The sequence below is a fragment of the Rhinolophus hipposideros genome, assembly GCF_964194185.1.
Source record: "Rhinolophus hipposideros genome assembly, chromosome: 17".
Classification (NCBI taxonomy): Eukaryota; Metazoa; Chordata; class Mammalia; order Chiroptera; family Rhinolophidae; genus Rhinolophus; species Rhinolophus hipposideros.
Genome location: NC_138063.1, coordinates 43,610,463 through 43,617,594, shown reverse-complemented (window position 1 = coordinate 43,617,594; position 7,132 = coordinate 43,610,463). Strand labels below are relative to the sequence as shown.

Sequence of the window (7,132 nt, the reverse complement as noted above, 5' to 3'; positions counted from 1 at the left end):
AAGAAAGTGGCAGGAAATATTCAACGTGATGAAAACCAAGGGCCAACAACTAAGACTACTCTACTCAGCAAAACTATCATTTAAAATCAAAGGAGAGAGACTCAGAGGAAAGGGAGTGGCAGTAGCATGGCAGCCAGGTATGAGCCACCCAACATTCTTCATCCTCACTGTCGCTGCTGCCAGAGTTACTGGGACCCTTTGGTCTGTATGTGTTAGTTGTAAGCCCATTGCCTGTCCATTAGCCCTCTAGTCCACCGGCCTTCCTTCCTTACACCACCACTGCCAGCCCAAGGGTCGAGCTGGCAAATAAGTCCTACTTACATCCCACCCACCAGCCCACTGGCCAGGATCATGGAGGATGTGAAGCTGGAGTTTCCCTCTCTCCCACAATGCAAAGAAGACGCTGAGGAGTGGACCTATGCTATGAGATGAGAGATGCAGGAAATTTTACCTGGATTATTTTTAGGGCCATATTCTTCTGCTATGAAAAGCAAGCTTCCTATTCTATAGAAATATGGAATAACCCATATAATATGCATAAGACAAAATATTGAAGCAAACTTTATTAACTTTATTAACTTTATTGAAGCAAACTTTCAACAATCATTTATTTGTTTAGCCTTGGATATTGCAGATAATCCAGTTGAAAATATAAGACATTTTTTCCCCATGACTAAAGAATTTACTAATGGGAGCTTACAAATTGGAGGAAAAGTTCTTGTTCATGGAAATGCAGAGATCTCCAGGAGTGCTGCCTTTGTTATTGCATACATTATGGAAATATTTGGAATGAAATACAGGGATGCATTTGCTTATGTTCAAGAAAGAAGATTTTTGTATTAATCCTAATGCTGGATTTGTCCATCAACTTCAGGAATCTGAAGCCATCTACCTATCAAAAGTAACAATACAGATGATGTCACCACTCCAGATAGAAAGGAATCTGTTCATTCTGATACTACAGGCAGTTTGAAGAGTACTCATGAAGAAGATGATGATTTTGGAAGCATGCAAGTGGTGACTGCACAGAATAACTGACTCAACAGCAACATTATAGAAAATAGTAAAGGAAATATTGAAAGGAAAACATTTTGATGACATTCAGGACATCAACAGTAATATGATGACAACTCTGATAGCCATTCCAGAAAAAGAGTTCCAAAATTGCTTCAAAGGATAGACTAGGCGCTGGCATCAATGCATAGCTTCCCAAGGGGAGTATTTCGAAGGTGACCATAGTGATATTCAGCAATGAGGTATGTAGTGCTTTTTCTAGGATGAGTTCGCGAACTTAATTTATTGTCAGACCTCGTATATCTCCTTGAGGAAGGGAAACAAAAGAAAAAATAAACAAATGGGACTACATCAAACTAAAAATTTTTGCACAGAAAAAGCAACCATAAACAAAACAAAAAGACATCCTACTGAATGAGAGAAGATATTTTCTAATGATACATCGGATAAAGGGTTAATATCCAAAATTTATAAAAAATTGGTACAACTTAACACCCAACAAACAATACAAATAAAAAAATGGGTAGAGGACCTGAATAAACATTTCTCCAATAGGACATACATATGACCAATAGACATATGAAAAGATGCTCAGCATCCCTAATCATCAGAAAAATGCAAATAAAAACAACAATGAAATACCACCTCATGCCCATCATAATGGCCATCAATACATCAAACAAATGTTGGCGAGGATGTGGAGAAAAGGGAACCCTCGTCCACTGTTGGTGGGATTACAAATTGGTGCAGCCACTGTGGAAAACAGTATGAGGTTCCTCAAAAAATAAAAAAATAGAACTACCTATGACCCAACAGTTCTTCTCCTGGGTATTTATACAAATAAATCTAAAACACTAATTTGAAAAGATATGTGCACCCCTGTGTTTACTGCAGTGCTATTCACAAGAGCCACATTAGGGAAACAACTGAAATGCCCATCAGTAGACGATTAGATAAAGAAAATGTGGTACATTTATATAATGCAGTATTACTCTGCCATAAAAAGGAATGCAATCTTACCATTTGTAACAACATGGATGGACTTAGAAGGTATTATGCTAAGTGAAATAAGTCAGACTGAGAAAGAAAAATACCATATGATCTCACTTATATGTGGAATCTAAAGAACAGAATATATGAACAAACAAAAAAGAAGTAGACTCACCGATACAGAGAAAAAACTGATGGATACTAGATGGTGGTGGTGCTAAGGGAGAAAGATGAAGGCAGGAAGAAGTACAAATTGGTAGTTACAAACTAGTCATGAGGGTGTTAAATACAATATGGGGAATATAGTCAATAATATTCTAAAAACTATGTACTTGACTTATGGGAGAATCAGTTCATAAATTAAATGAATGTCTAACCACCATGCCGAGTACCTTAAACTAATATAAAATAATACTGACTGTCAATTATAATTTTTAAAAAAATAGTCACGGGAAAACAAGCTTGCTGGTTCATGAAACTCAAGTCTGGGGGACTTGCACCACAATACCCTCTCAGAGGATTAGCGGACAAAGAGGTCTAGGAACATCCCAAAAGCAAAGGCAGGAAGCCTTCAACTAGGGGTTGGTTGCAGGGGCTGGGTTTGGCAGCTATTTCTTCCTACATCTGGAACTCCAGCTTGAATTGTGTGTTAATAATGTTAATAAAGTGTGTCCCTTGGCTCTATGACTAACTGTTATTGTGGACTAGAGAGCTGAGCTGCCAAGACTGAGCCAAAATACTGTTCTTTTATGAATTAATTAGTTAATATTTGTGGCGTGCTTGAAAGTGGTAAAGGGTTATGTTTGTACCGCATACCTTCAAGATTACAGAAATGTGATTAGAACTAGGGAGGGATGGATTTCTGAGAAGAAGGCATTTTCAGAAATATCTAAAGATTACATCATTAACCTAAACATAAATGAGCAAGACTCTTGTAGTTTCTTGGGAATATTTCCTCCTATGCAAAAGATCATGAGCTCACCTAGTAACATCACTCCCTCCCCTCTGGATGCAGGAACAGCAGCACCCTTGTTCTTATTGGCTTTTCCAACTTAACTTGTCCCAATTCTGGGCCCTTCTGCAGGGCAGAAGGCTAGGAGAAGTGAAAGGCCTTGACGGTGAGTAGTGAAGCACAGCTCTTTTTCATCCAGTTGCCAAAAACTGTCACACATCTCTACTGTGCTCACAGTGGGGATATTTTACACCCAAAAGTTGTGTCTTATAAAATTCCTAAAATTATAACAATAGCAACCATTTATTGAGTGTTTATCAAGCATCAGGCCTTGTGTTAAGTGCTTTGTCACTTGTTATCCCATTCCCACGGCAATCCTTACAAATAGATAGCATTATTGTCAATTTCTAAGTCAAAGAAATTAAGACCTAAGGAAACTAAGTACCTTGCCCAAGATCACAGAGTACAGACTTGAAACAACTCCAAAGCCCTTCTTTTAACCATGACTTTGTTCTGCCTTCTGCAAAAGCCCTACAGCAGAACGGAAAGCAGGCAGGTTTCCTTTTCAAATGAAAATTAAACCTATCGTAATGGATGCTGTGATACAGCCAATGCTCTCATTTCCCGAGTTGCTGGGAGTAAAGTCTGCTGGGAGCTCACAGCTTTGTCCTTCAGGCAAAGTGGGTGCTGCAGCCAGGACCCAGTGACAGGTTGATGACGCAAAGGCCGAGTCCTCCTGCCTCAATTTAGGACAACTTTGAAAAGCCATCCATGTTTCAGAATGCACCGTGAGATCAGCTGAGGCCAATGCTGCAACTGAATCCCACTTCACCTTCCCCTGTGCCCAATCTTGCTTTCAACAAATTCTTTTTGAGTGTTTTACCTAAGACCACTCTCCAATAAACCACTTGCACACAAATCTGTCTCAGATTCTGCTTCCCAGGGAAACTAGAAAACAACATTTATAATAATACATGATTTTATGGCACACACCTCCTATTATAACAAAGGCTATTCTGAAGATTTCTCTATAACAAAGAATTTGTTTTACCCAACAGTCTGTAATTGAAAGTTTCAAATGCCCCCACCTGACCTGTAATGTTGAAGCATGATATGCTATAAGAAACCCTCTGTCCCTCTTAGTGATTATTTGTATTCTGTTATTGACATTCAGGCCATGAAGCGACTCGATAATACTCCTGCTTTGAATATGGAAGCTGCTGGATGGAGGATAGGAACACTAGGAGAGGGAGAATTTAAGCCCAATGGGAAGAGCAAAGATTGGGGAAATGTAGGACATTTTGTGGAGAAAGACCTCAACTGGTACCATCATCTTGATCATCACCCCTTATCATTTTTATCAACAGATCATTTAATCACAAATGGACAATCTAAAACTCTAGTAGCCCCTAGCCAGCTACATATGGCCATTTAAAGTTAATTAAACTCAAAAAGTTAAAAATTTCATTCCTCAGTCACACTAGTCATATTTCAAATGATCAATAGCCACGTGTGGTTAGTGAATGTTTCCAACATTGCTAAAGTGTTCTATTGAGTAGCATTGGTCTCAAATGAAAAACATGTTGCCCCACATAGACATTCAATATTACTGCTTTTATACTAATCACTAATAAATGGTCCCCACATGCCTAGGGAACAAAAACAGTCTCTTTGGTGATAATTCACATGAGATTCCTCTTCACCGCTGAGTTACTGGGACCAGAGCCACCAACCCATTTATATAACACTCAACCCAGAACTCAAGCTCAGTGCAAATGGATAGCCCATCTGTCTGAGTAGAGAGGCCCCCACTTATATCTATGGGAGATGGTGTTAAAAAAGAAATGAAATCAGTCTTCTGATATGCATGACCATGAGAGAAACTCCATGAATTCTGTGGGGAGAATAGTGCCGTGGAACTACTGATTTCACATTGCAGAAAATGGTTGTCCAGAGGTGGCAGCCTTTGGAATACTGTGCAGAAAAGTTAACACAGCAGGCCTGATGCTAGGCTTTGAAAGACCTGCTTACATTGTTGACCACTGACTAGTGTCTAGGAACTTGGATTTTGGAAAAATTCCCCCCATTCCAATAACCGATAAGAGAGAATTATTATGCCTAAATTGTACAAACAAAATGGTTTATGCTAAACAGGTCCTTTACTTCTGGAGTCTGCAATTTTGGTATGTGACAGGCAGAGGCTGCTCACATGACCCAATAAAAACCCTGGCTGCCGAGTCTCTAATGAGCTTTTCTGGTTGCCATTTTTCACGTGTGTTGTCACAGCTCATTACTGGGGGACTTAAGATGCATCCTGTGAGACTCCGCGACCCTTGGAAACTTGCACCTGGTTTCCCCAAAACTTTGCCCCATCCACATTTTATCTTTGCTGGTTTGGCTTCATATCCTTCCACTCTGATAAATGTTAAACAGAAACTTTCATGGCCAAAAGCTTTTCTGAAAGAAAGGGTTTATTGAGCCAATCGCTAGCCAGAAAAGGACCAGGTCCTGGGGCATGAACCACCAGTAGCAGGGCTAAGTGGAAAAGATATGCCCACCGTCCTGGAGTTGATAGACTCTTTTATACGTTATGTTTTGGGAAATAAAGATGTAAATTGTTTTGAAAGAATTTACACTGGCTGTAGATAAAAAGAGGTCATGCAGGAGTAGGTGGAGTAGGGGCAATTGTAGGATAGGTGCACAGTCCATAAGGAAGAAATATTTACTACTTTTGATTAGTTGTGGGCAACAGTCCTGAAAGTTCATGCATAAGCAGGATACATTGGTGTCTGCTGGTCACTTCAGAAATTGATTCAAAGCTCCAACATACATTCAGGAACGCGACAGTCTATTGTTAGTTGGCCCATCGCTATTAATCGGTTAAATACTTTATCTATTATTTCTCTCACTCTCTGGCCAGCCATAATTTAATTTAGGACATCTTAGAATGTTTCTCTTGCCATAAATCATCACCATAAGTACTGTGATGCTTAGTCCTGCACATCCTCCCAGTGAATCATTGAGCCTGGGGGTCTTGAGAACAGCAACACAGATATTATCTCTCATAGTCAAGACTCCTAATCAATTCCATCTGAGTGGGAGAGGGCTACTGATCCCTCCCCAGAACTTAAGGGAAAGGGCCCAGGTGTGCCCTGCTGCTTGAGCATGGTTTTTCTAGAAGATCATTTGTTCTGCTTCAGATCAGTGGAGTCAATACTAACATGGTGACTGCTATCACATGCATATGAACAAGCATTATCTCAGCCCTTTGTACATCCCCTTGAGGTGCCTTACTTGCGTGACAGGCAGAGGATGTCATCAATACGGCTGCTGGTAACAAAGCAGTCCTCAGAGAAAGGGGTTTCTTGTGGGTGAACCAGACATTTCTATCTGTTGTTCCTTCACTCTTCAGAAAGATCTTAAGACAAGACGAGGCACACACAGAAATCATCTGAAGTTTTTGCACAGAAAAATGAATTTAAAAATTATCAAACTGATTAACGGGGAGTGATTAATTATTTGGGCTCACTTACTTAAGGGTTGTAGACTTTAGACAAGTTCAGACAACCTCCAGGGCAAACGCGGCTTTCCAGGCATCTGTAGGGGATCCAGCCCTTTTCCTTCTGGGGGAATGAGAGATAGTCCTCTCCTATAGCTGGGAATTCTGCCTGACAGCCTGGAATGAGAATTATCAGTATTCTTTAGAAAGGATCCCCAAAGCTAGATGTAAGAATAAAAGGAACCCCAGGCTTAGTTTTAAGAACCAATGCTTCTGTTCCTGTAAAGAGATGACTTTGACATTAGACAAATATGCTAGTGATTTAGCACATGGCTATTATACTTCAGATGAAAGCGTCTGTCAAGATCTAACTTCATAAAGTCCTTCTGATGTGACACTACCAATAACACGGAAAACTTGATCAACTTCCAACTCCTGATAGCTCATTATACAATGAAAGTTCTTTCTGAGTGAACAATAATGGTCACCATTTATTGGTGTCAGTCAAGTCATTTACGTATATTATCTCATTGAATTCTTACAATAATCCGGTGAAGTTGGTATTTATTATTGCCCCCATTTAGTAGACATGGAGTAGAGCCAGAGAAATAGGGAACTTGTCCAAGGATACAAAGCAAGTAAGCCGGTGAGCCAGTGCTGAAACTGAGGTCAGCTGA

The 7,132-nt window shown here is 39.9% G+C and overlaps 1 pseudogene across 1 annotated transcript; it reads left to right on the top strand.

The window, feature by feature from the left end:
* Positions 1-351: 351 nt before the first annotated feature.
* LOC308509855 (serine/threonine/tyrosine-interacting protein-like) lies at positions 352-1,038 on the top strand (annotated as a pseudogene). The gene has a single exon. The product of its transcript is annotated as a serine/threonine/tyrosine-interacting protein-like (transcript).
* Positions 1,039-7,132: the final 6,094 nt, after the last annotated feature.